The sequence below is a fragment of the Ambystoma mexicanum genome, chromosome 6p (assembly GCF_040938575.1).
Source record: "Ambystoma mexicanum isolate Mex_15411 chromosome 6p, UKY_AmexF1_1, whole genome shotgun sequence".
Classification (NCBI taxonomy): domain Eukaryota; kingdom Metazoa; phylum Chordata; class Amphibia; order Caudata; family Ambystomatidae; genus Ambystoma; species Ambystoma mexicanum.
The window spans coordinates 164,387,120-164,399,525 of NC_090935.1; positions in this window are offsets into that span (position 1 = coordinate 164,387,120).

A 12,406-nucleotide genomic window follows, 5' to 3' on the forward strand; every position below is an offset into this window, starting at 1 on the left:
CATGTTTCCATTGTTGCAGTGGTGAGTGCTTCACTGTTGGTGCTAGCACTTTGTGGTAAATTGTTCTTTTCCTGTTCTGCCATTAAAAAACGAAATTAACTGTAATAGTATATCTTAATCTGGTGGCTTTGTAGAGATTATTGCATTTTATGTGGCCACAACATTGGTGGCTGTGCAGTTGGTTGATTTTCATTTTTCATAAAAAATTACTTTAATTAATATCATATTGATACACCCGGCCTGGTACCTAGTCCATTGTGACATGGGGTGTTTGTGGAGGTTGGCTGCGAGACGAGTTGGAGGCCTACTCAAAAGAAATCCGTAGTATATTAAAAATAAAAAGCGTTCTATTGTGCGCCACATTCATTGTAGGGGAAGGAGATCCCTGGCTGGCGCGTGCCGTTTAATAAACCAAGATCTCACAGTCCCCAGTGTAGGGAAGAGGAGACTGGTTTCATCTCTGTTCTCTGTTTAAAAGCACTACTTGGTAGTTGCTGAATACGAATCCCTGTTATCAGGCTGCAGATAGGAACAACTTAAATGTTCTACAGTTATATAATTTCAAAGCGTGAGAAGATATAATGTTATATTAGGAATCAGTGTTTTTTGCTCTGGCCTATGTACATTTAAACACCCAGTTGAACTGCGTCTGATTGGGTAATCAAGATAGGCTTGGCCCATAGCTTCATTGGTAGGTAACTTTTAAGAGCCTTTCCTTTCATCTTGCAGAGTGGGGTTAAAGGTTCATGATCTTCTTTAATGTGTGGACTTGGTATTCACCAACAACTTCACCATGCAGCACGAGAGCTGGCTAGTCCAAATCCTATAATTAATACCTTTTAGAAGCCTGTGAAATCCAGACAAAGGACATTTGAGATGAGTTTGTAGGATTTCCCTTTTACTAGGCCCCTTTTAAGACTGAAGATCTGTCTTTCATGCATTTTAATTGGCATCCCTGGGCGTTGGCCCCCAAATACCTTGCAGTCATAAATGCGTTGCTGGACTTCAACTGGAATCTGTCATTCTTATGCATTATATCAGGACAGATGAGTATGTACATGGTGCCAAGTCCATTTATTTCCATTGCTGAGGCCCAGTAATCCTTCTCAGTGCTGAGCTTGAGATGATGCAGATTCCCTTTGCAGCCTATTGACCACTAGAGTGAGATAGGAGAAAATGGGCCTCATGAGTTTGCCGTTATCCTGGTGGTAATATGGTTACTGGCACTCAGTCCGGCAGTATTACCACCAGATTATGAGTGCCAGTAATGGCGGTAAATTCCCATTCCATGGTCTCCCATTGAACTCCTTGGGGGATAAACCGGTGTTACTGGCACTGGTATTACCGGTGCTGGAAATACTGGCTGTTATCACACGAAAATACTGTATATAAAAAAACGAATGGCTGAAATGATCGGATTTCGGCTGTACCAAAATTACGTACAGCCGAAAATGTCGAACATTTTAACCATTCGGTTTTCATTATAGCAAACAAGGGAAGCAGGGTTTGCGTGGGTATCCCCTGCACCCTTGTTCACTATATATGGTGGGGGTGTCCACCGTGAGAGAGAAGAGAAAGGGACCCTGCAGCGCTGGTTCCCATCCACGGAAGTGAAGGTAACTGGCGCTGCAGGGACTCGGTGGCACACAGCAAAGTGTGCTGCCAAAAGGTAAGTAAGGGGGGGGGGAGGCCAGGTGTAGAAAGGCCATTTAGTAGTGGGGTGCATTTTTCGAATACGATCATTTAGAATGCAAGATTTTCAACTTCGTAATGTTCATATTCGAAATAATCCTGTACATCCATACTGGCTATTGCTGGCGGTAAGGTGGTGGAATTGCCTCCAGTTCCTAGCTGGTAATTCATCCACTCCACCGACAAACTTGTACTTTGACGATGCGGAAACGTGCCGGTATACAGTAATACCTGCACGTTAATTATGCACCAGCAAAGTTGTAATGAGGCCCAATGACTTTATCTTGCTCCGAAGTACCAATCTGACACCTAATTGTATGGGTATCCACGGCTGTTTGCATTTGGAGGATGCACCACCATTCCATCCAAAAATTCCTGTAGCAAAACTACCTATGTAGATAGGTACAGGCTGTGACAAACTTGTGTTAGGTCTAACTCCAAGTTCCTGACTATTCCAGGTATTGTTTGGTCTCCCGCATCCATACCGACACTGTGAGGATGTCAAAGGATCACCACCAGAGTGAAGAGTAACAGAGATCCAGCATCTCGACTTTACAGCATCATGCTGATTCAAGGTACTGTGGGCAGTAGCGGAAGAAGAGTTTTGGGCCAGGTGGAGCAGGTGGCTCCTGAGAAGGCACCAGAATTGTAAACGATTCAAGGTCAGTAAAAAATATTTTTAGTGGAGGGGTATTAATATCTCAACAAATTAGCATGAGCATGCAAGGGTTACAGGGGATCCCCCTGCATTTAGGTGGGTTCAGTCGGTTTTCTCCCGAGGACATTTTTAAAATAATGTATTTAAAAGGTGTGTTGTACAACACAATCTTTTCACAAAATTGGAATAAAAGGTAATTTGATTTAAAATTATGTCTCTAGATTAATACATGATAAAATGCAGTAGAACAGCAACCATGAGCATTTTACATGTTCATGATGCCTCTGTTCACAATATATGCCAGTATTGCCCTTGCAAATCTCTTTCAAGAACATGTACCCAAAATATGTATGCCAGAATTGCCAGTGTAAATTACTTTTAAGAAGCAACACGTAGAATAAATGGCAGCATTGGCACTGTAAATCACTTTCATGATGCTGCACCCACAATATATGATAGCATTCCCAGTATAAATCACTTTGATAATGCTGTGAATGCAATAAATGCCATAATTTACCCTAGAAATTACTTTCATGAAGCAGCAGCAATAATATATGTCAACATTTCCACTGTATCACTTTGATGTTGCGCATACAATATATGATAAGTCATTTATAACGTGCCTTTACACATGTGTTTCAAGGCGTGACAAGACAAGGGAAGTTATGGAGGGAGTACAAAACAAACAATCTTTCTAGGGGTTGTCACATTCAGATCATGCAAGTGCGGTAACGCAAAGTGCAGGAGAAGGGGTACGAGGAAGTGCAAGGAGGGAAGGGGAAAGTGCAATCAGGGCAGCATTGCTCTGAATAAATGCAGTCAGGACAGCTTGGCTTTGGGTAAGTGCAAGCGGCGGGGTACTGTAGAGGTTACAGCCCCTAGTGCATGACAGGCCAGGAGGCAGTGCAGGTGAGACCAGTTTAGAGAAGCCAGGTACCCAGTCAGACTCTGAGGGTAACCAAGCAACAAGTCGGCTCAGCAGACAGGTATGTCAGCAGGGGAGGGAGGGAGAGAAACCAGAGGAAAGGAAGGTTTTGAGCTGCTTCCAGCACTTCAGGTGGTCTGGCTCAAGTTTGGGAGGGGAAGGGAGGTCATTCCAGAGGGATGCACCTGCAGACGAAAGTGATCTGCCCCTTACTCTCTGCCTGGAAAAACCTCTAACTTTCAGAGAGTTGGAGGCAGCATAGGCAAGTACTCGTGAAGGAAGGTATTTTGGAAGAGAGTGTTGAATGTAGTGCGGGCCCTGGCCCCAGAAAGCCTTGTGGATGATGCAGAGGGTCATGAACTTGATCCTTGCAGCCACTGGGAACCTATAGAGAACCGGTTTTCTGGAGACAATGAGATTCTGGGGAAAGTGAGAAAAGTAAGAGTGCGTCTGAGGAGGTGCAGCTGGTGTGGGCCTTCCTGGAAGGGTCCATGATGTGAGGAGAGAGGAAGAGAGTGGAGTCGAAGATGACACAAGTACTTTTGCCTCAAAGGAAGGCGAAGGAAGATGGCCCATGGAGGGCAGCCTGAGTGAGAGAGGGAAAACGGCAGCAGTGGTCCAGATGAGAAGAATCTCTGTCTAACTGGCATCAAGGCAGAGATCGTTGGAGGCACACCAATCCTAAATTGTGGATAGACAGCCTGGAATATGCAAGAGAGGAGAGGAGGCTGTAGGGAGCCGGAAAGAGAGCTGCGTGTCATCCACATAACACTGAAAGTTAGAGGAGAAGGTGGAGATTAGGTGGGCCAGAGGGACAACATAGAGATTGAAGAGGCAGGGTGAGCGGTTAGAGCCTTTGGGAACACCACATGTGGAGAGAGAGGCGGTGGAGAAAAAGGACTCAAGTTGAATCTGGGAAGGTCGGTCCAGGACGGAAGAGGTCAGCCATTTCAAGGCCTGATCTATGATGCCCAGGTTCTCACAGAGTCGGTTGATCAGGATGGTGTGATTGACCATGTCGAAAGCAGAGGAAAGGTCAAGAAGAATGAGGACAGAAGGGGTGCTGATGTCGAGATTGGAGAGCAGATCTTCAGATATGCCTGCATTGCCACTTTATACCACATTTATGATGCTGCACCCACATTATTTGACAGCATTATGAGTGTAAAAAACATGGGTGATGCTGTGCATGCAATATAGGCCAGCACTGCCACTAAATCACTGTCATGAACTTGCACCCACAAATGTGCCAGCATTGCTACTGTAAATGGCTTTTATGTTCCTGTGCTCTACATATATGGTAGTATTGCAACTGTCAATCACTTCCATAAAGCTGCACCCACACAATATGCCAGAATTGCCTCTGTATATCACTTTCATTATGTTGCACCCCCAATATATGCCAGCATTCTCAGTGTAAATTACTTTGATGATGAGATGCACACAGTATTTATTTCTATAATTTCCAGGGCAGTTTTCTAAGTGATCCTTGGTGAAAATACAAAGGTCATTGCCATTTTTGGATATTTTGCCTGCTCTGATTTAATAGTGTATTTATTTTGCAATTTGATGTGTGGAAGAGGGATCCAACAACCGCATCCTCATGACACCCCAAGAGAGCACACGCCATTCTGCACTGACATATGAAAGCAATTCTGGAAGAAAGAATTGTTAATTGCAGCACTCAACTCGTTCAACCTGGGAAGGAGGAGTTTCTTTGAGCACAGCAGGAGGATAAACAATTAATTGGGTCACATTACGGGTCCGGCGGGAACCCTTCCGGTGCCAGGAAGTCAGGCGCCAGTATATTGTTAATCCCCATTCCAAATATCGAGTGGAGAGACGGAAGCACTGGCACCGTTGCTGACGGTGCTGGTGCTTCCGTGAAGGGTTTGCCTACCATGACCGCTGCGTCCGGCACGGTCAGACCTGTCAGCACAGCGGCTCCATCAGGCAAACACGTAGTTTGCTGGTCTGGAAACAAGGGTGCCAGTTAGCTTACCCTTGTTTCTGGACCAGCAACAATGTAATGAGGCCCATTGGCTTTAACATTATCCAGTATTTAAACACCATTGCCCTTTCAGGTTGCCATGCATTTAGACACCATGGGGGTCTTTGTAAAGGGCCCAGAAAACTGTTGGAATGCATGTTAGTTGTGGGGGCAAGCTTTTCTACGCTAAATTGAGATCTGGGCCATTTTATGGATTTATGGATTGGCAGAATAAAGTGCACACCTGTCTCTCCCAGCAGCTGGAAACAAGACAGAATCCATAAGGAATTTTGTTAATAGCACCTGGAATGCACGCAAAACCAAAGAGGTGATGGCTGGAAGCTTTAGAATTAATCTTAACCTCTGTCATTGCTCTGGGCAACCCTCCAGACCATTGTTCTTCGCCTGCCAAGCCATTACAAAAGGGGAAAGACCTTATGCAAATCAGGCCTGGTCCCACCCAAAGGGGCAGTCCAGCCTGAACTGCTTGGTCACATCCCTTCTGCAGGAGACCACAAGCATGCCCAGACATGCTTCTCCTTTGTATGCACGTCCATGAAGGGCAACATTAAAGATAGTTTTTGGGAAGAGGTGTAAAAGAGGCACACAATTGACAACCATCAGACCTATGCGACAGAAAGAGGCCGATCGCGCAAACGCTCCACGCTGCAGCCAGCCCGCGCGTTTGGCCTGTGCCGCGTATGCGTCAAGCCGAGCGAAATGAGCGGCGGCGTCAAAGGCACTGCGGAGGTCAGGCTGAAGGAAGACGGAGCGCGACTGCAGATAAGAGCAGGTAAGGAGAGCATTAACTACTCTGACAGGAGCAATCAAGTTGTCGCGCAGTCTATTTGTCTACCTGCCGTCCTCTTCTGCAAGGATAGAGGAGGAGGGCGGGACGTGATTTCAAGTTTCTTTATATGTTGATGCTTGGCTCCCTCCGCCCCCCTTAAGGCGGGGAGGGATATTGCATTCAGACACCCAGGGACAGTAAGCTGTCTGTGTAGAAAATGTGGCCCAAAAGCCAGCCTTGTGTAAAGTTTTGAGCTTGTTTGCGCGGCCTCGGCGGGTAATATACCTATCAGAAAGCGGTCAGTTTACATTAACTGGCAAAGCATCAGGGCAGTCTATTTGTGGGATGTTGCCTGCATGGATGCCAGCCGCCCCAAATGAGAAGAGACATTTCAGAGCCTCGCGGAGAAAAAAAGAACATGGCCTCGCTTTCGGCGCAGCCAATTTAGGGCCCGGAAGTCAACTAGAATGTATTGCTCTCGCTGAGGCATTTGAGGTGAACCCACTTTTATGAAGCTCAGGAGCAGCATTGTACTTGGGTTAAATAAATTGGGGATTGGGATCAGAAGAACAAGCTGCCTGTCCGTTTGCTAGCTCACTGTCCTGGTTGCTAATTTTCTATGACCGAAACCACTTCTAAAATTACTTTCATGATGTTTTGATTTTCTTTATTGCATTTTTAAGAAAATACACAAACCCACTGATCCTAAAAACTATGTCCTCATAGAAGGACCATCGGACTGCAACTAACCATGTTGTATCTTCAGTAGCAAAGACAGCTGAGCTTAAGTGTCGGGCTACTAAATATGACTCCTTGGTTAAAACCAAGGGCCTGATTCACGATCACACAAGACACAGTGCATAGGACGCCCTGGGCGAATTTCGGATGCTTGTTTCTGGGGGCGGCGAACTAATGCAATAGAAGTCTTGGACATCCACCTTGTATACTAAAGTGTTGGAAACACGCTCCTATACTAACAAGCGTCCCGGGAGGATAGCTCAGCGGCAACGTGCTCTCCTTGGAAACAAGACGACATGAAGCAACACACGTTCGGTCCGCGCTTAGAAACCTCTGGAAATACGCAACTAAGACATATATATTCCTGTAACTGTGCCTCGATGCACTCGGGCTGTGTGAGCGCTTTAAAAATGCAAATAAATAAAATAAAGTACTATAGGCTACCCGCTCTCATGATGGTGTTGGGAGCACAGTCTGATATTGAGAAATGTTCTTGAAGTTTAAAAAAAAAAAAGTGTTATCCTTTTTGAGGGATAGAAATGTAACCTGGACAGCAATGGTTCATGCAGTTGCTGTCCTGCTGTCAAACACAAGCATGAAAGGGTCAGGAATGATCCTCTGAGGTATTGCACAACCCTTTGCCCCGACTCTGAGCAGGTGCCAGGGAATGCATTCTGCAACTTGATGGTGAATCAGGCTGTGAATATCAAAGGCGCAGAACAGTTTATCTTCCATGGGCCTCATTACGACCCTGGCGCTAAGTGTTTAACGGCGCCGTAAAAGGCTGCGGCGCCGTTAAACACTTAGCGCCTTACTACGAGGTCCCTTTGCGGGACCCGACCTTAACGGCTGGTCTACACCAGGGCCCTCATTACGACCCTGGCGTTGGACCATGGTGCTAATAACACCATGGTCCATACCGGTAACTTACCGACTCTGCCATGGCGGAATGGGGAATTACCGCCCCATTCCGAGGTTGGTGGGGCGGTAATTCCCCATGCCGCCATGGCCCTTCCCCATTCCCATTTTTTCCCCATAGGGCTCAATGGGAATGGGGAAGGCGCTAAGTACGGTGTTGCAAATTGCGGCACCGTACTTAGCACCAAGGTCCCTTTGCGGGTTGGTTTTTAACGCCTGCAAAAAGCAGGCGTTAAAGTCTCCAACCCGCCAAGGGACCTCGTAATCAGGCGTTAAGGGTTTAACGGCGCCGCCACCTTTTACGGCGCCGTTAACCCCTTAACGCCTGGGTTGTAATGAGGGCCCAGCCGTTAAAGTAGGGACCCGCAAAGGGACCTTGGTGCTAAGTACGGTACCGCAATTTGCGGTACCGTACTTAGCGCCTGCCCCATTCCCATAGAGACCTATGGGGCGAAAATGGGAATGGGGAAGGGCCATGGTTCAATGGGGAATTACCGCCCGCCAACCTTGGAATGGGGTGGTAATTCCCCATTGAACCATGGCGGACCTGTTACAACACCGGCACCAACCATGGTGCTAATAGCTAATAGCGCCGGTGTTGTAATGAGGGCCCATGTCTTACTATGCACAATTGCACCCTGGGCCTCATTACGAGATTGGTGGTAATTTGTCAGTAAATTTGCCGCAAACCCATTGACCGTTACCGCCACTCGGTCCCGTGGGTGTACCAGGGGATTAGGAGTGGTGGAAGTGGGGCGCTGATCCCCATTTTTGGAGTCCATAGCACTCCATGGGGATTTATCATGGTAATGCTGTCGATTCTTTCCCTTAAACTGGCCCACTTACCTCCAGCCGGCTGTGCTCGGAATTTGGCAGTGCATTAAAAAATGGCGGCTTTTCCGTTACCACCCATAAAAAGTGGCGGTAATGAAATCACTATTACTTTTTTACCACACCACCAAACTTGTAATGAGGCGCAGTAGATGTGCGGGAGGGAACAGGTGAAACACCTTCCAGGTGTCGGTGCACTCTTTTTTGGTGCAAGTGAAGGGGAGGGGCTAGTGCATCATATCACTTGTGCAATAAACCGTTTTGTGAATCAGACAACATCACTTTACAGGTGCGGGCCTGTGCACACACACCCACACACTCGAACAAGTTGTAAAAAACATGGACCTGTGCAGAGATCTAAGTTTAGGAATCAACACGCTGTCATGCATTTGTGCATTTGTGCAGATCATACACATGTGGACACCTTGCGTATCACACATGATATGATATGGCATTGATAACGCGCCTATACACAGGTGTTTCAAGGCGCGACGAGGCAAGGGAGGGGGCACAGGGGGAAGATAGACAACGATCCTACTAGGCAGGTAGCACAAGTGCATGGGAAGGGGGAAGGAGGAAGTGCGGGGGGGTAGAGGTAGGGGACAGTGCAGTACATGGGATAATAGAAGAAATAAACAATCAGTAAAAGTACGGCCAGCAGGTGGCAAGTGCATGGGTAAGTGCAGGAATCAGGTGTCATGGCACATGCAGATGTGCAGGGACATACTGCTGCAATCAGGCAAACCTGCCACAGTCCAGCGGATCTTGGGATGCTTGAGCGCAGGTCTTTTTAAATTGCCATCAGGGCAGAGGGCTAAGCAAGGAACCCGGCCATGTGCCAACATGCCATTCATTTGCCATGCAGAGTAACCGCTGAGTGCTGCCAACTCTATCATGTAGCGAGAGAGTAACATGGAGGGTAGCCCTCACACTTTATGAAAGTGTACAAGAAGTGGCATGACCGTAAGAGTTGTGCCAGTGTCAAGGAATGTGAGTGATTGGGCAAACTGGGTGGGGCGAAGCGCATAGTTGCCAACGGGATCCATTCCAATCCGTAGGCCCTTGTCCAGTCCTGGTTTTTCAGTTGCATTCTGGGAGTTGTAATCTGATATGTATAATGGGGAAAGCAGAACTACAAGTCCCAGAATGCAAAGAATACTGGAGAAGCACCTGCAGATTGGAATGGCTGATGTTGGCAACTATGGAAAGGGTCAGGGGAGCTCTGGCATCAAGGCTCCAGTTCACACCATTTGAGAAATACATGCAGACCCAGAATCTTGCACATACAAGCTACTTCTGCAATGGGGTAGAACCAGGCACATTGTCAGGCAAGTGCTGAGGTGGCTTTCCTGGCATGTGGGCGGAGGCGGTATGACAAGTATCCTGGCAGTGTGTAATAACACAGTAAAGTATAGCACTTCCAGTGTAGTGCTGTCATTGAATGCCTTATACAGTGCCCACTGCACAGTGCAAATGCAGATCATACTGGGGTCCCCCCATACGCTTCAAGAAGGACGTGAAGATCCCACTGTTCAAAGAGCATCTCTCCAATCGCTCATCCCTCCACACAGGCCATCCCCTATCCTCCCCAGCAATCTCTGCTGCCTCCAAGCACAGAGGCGTAGCCAGGATTGTGTAAAAACTGGAGCCTGAAGCTAATGTAGTTGGGCCCACCGCAGTGACATTGACATCTGTAAATGCCCACACAGTTCAGCCAGAGACGTTTTCATGGGAGGACAAAAGGGGCACTTGCCCAGGGCCCCCACCTTGGAGGGGGCCCCACAAGGCTAGCTGATCTGAAGAAGTAAGATTCCATTGTTCAAGAGTCGTAAATAGCACACAAGTCAGGATATTTTATGGGGTGCTGCTGAGGCTCTAAACCCATTGCCTTTCTGTTTTGGCAAGTACATTCTGCCTTGATCAACTCATCATGTAATGCCTTCTGTGTACACTGTGTTATACATAGTTTGTGTGTTCCTTGAGGTACAACTTCTGCAGCATTCTTTCCTTCCTGTGGGAATTATGTTGATCACGTGCAATAGGCAATGGTGAAATGCATATTGATAGATTAAGTCCCACAATGGTTCAGAAGTTAGCTCAGTGTGTGAAGCACCCATTGCAGAGATGTGTGTTCATATGCAAAATTAGAAAATAACATTCCAACAAGGCTGGCTGAGCCTTTCCTATGTCTGCAGTTTATAAACCTGCCTGCATATGTACTTGGTTTTGCAGAACAACATCTGCTATTATCAGCAATGTACCTGCACCAGATCAGGGTTGCTATAAAAACTAACATATCATCCGTATGGTGAAAGTCTAGAAATTGTTTTTTTTCAGATGGGGCAATCTCCTCCAACGATGGCATAAACTGTTAGTCCAAGAGGTGAATAAGTATCCAAATTCTATGGAACGACAGCGTTCATTTTTGTATCCTGGATTTGCCAGCAGACGATACAGTGATCCTGGTCAAATCATCTAATATATCTTACATTACTGTGCTGTCTTCTGTGAGGTTTGTCTTATTGCATGCTGCTGGTATCGTTTAGCCCATTACTTGATCTTTCTTCTTATGTAAGCCATTTGGGTGGAAGGGTTGGTAGACAGAAGAGAGCGGACCAGATGTTGCTGGCCTCAGGCAAGCATATTTTAAGGTCTGCTTGTTTGACACAAAAAACGGTTTGCTTTTTGGTAAAAAGTCGAAGGTTTTATGCACGTTTATGAGTGAAAATGTCACAAGTCATTGTTTTGGAAATATTTAAAGCTTTAAAATATAAAAGACAACCCCAGATTAAATTTGTTAAATCACATCGATTGGCATGCTGGTACTTATATTCTGCCCTTGATGATGGAGAGAATGAAGCTATACCCATTCCCATTTAGCATAACACCCTTCTATAATATTTTGTTTAAAATTGTTTGGTGATGTGATTTGTGTATTTTCTAAGTCCCTTTTTATAAAATGAGATTGTTTTATTCATGGTAAGAACTGGAAAAGAAAGTGTTCAAATGCAGAAATCAGAGTTGGCACAAATCCCAGCTTCACCCCTTCACCCATTAACAAATGCGTGATCCTGGGCATCTAATGTAATCTTGTATTGCCTAACCGCTCAATATTGCCATTCCCTAGACCTTTCAAAATTGTCAGTCTTCAGAGTGATTTCCTTCTCATGGTAAGCCTTATTCATGGTTTCAATGGCTACAGGGTTGCTTCCACTTTAATAGTGAGCATATTTATATCACACACCACAGGCATTTGTTCCTTTGATATCTAATGGCAAAACTATTTGAAAACCATATCCCACTTCTAATCTCAGTCTGTCTGGATAAAGATACTTTCCTGGTAGCTTCTAATCTGCCTCCACTATCCATGCTACAGTATGTTTAATATTCTCCTTCCTTCCAATTGGTGGTCTCCATCCATGCATGAGCACTTTTGCATTCTGTGAGGCAGCTAATGTGAGTTTTCTGTCTATTATGGGTTACATGTACCTTTTACATGTGGTCCTGCATCAATACTGCAGGCTGCATATACATTCCTGGATGCTATTGATAAAAATTATCCTGTATGTGCTAGAACAGTAACCTCTTCGTAGACTGCTAATGTTGGTCTTCAAATGCTACTTGTTTATCATTCTGAATGAAGAGGGTAAGGGGACTTAAAGGGAGTAAACATGCTTATTATGCTGCGAGACAGCATATCAACCTATATGTTGTGAGCGCGACGGGTGGGGGGCGTTTGGCACGACCAGTATACTTGATCCCTTAATTCCTTTGATTTGGTGGAGGTGGGGCCCCAAAGATGTCCGTGCCCGGGGCCCCAAAAGTGTTTAAGATGGCCCTGAGTGCAGCAGAGTGGGCATTTAC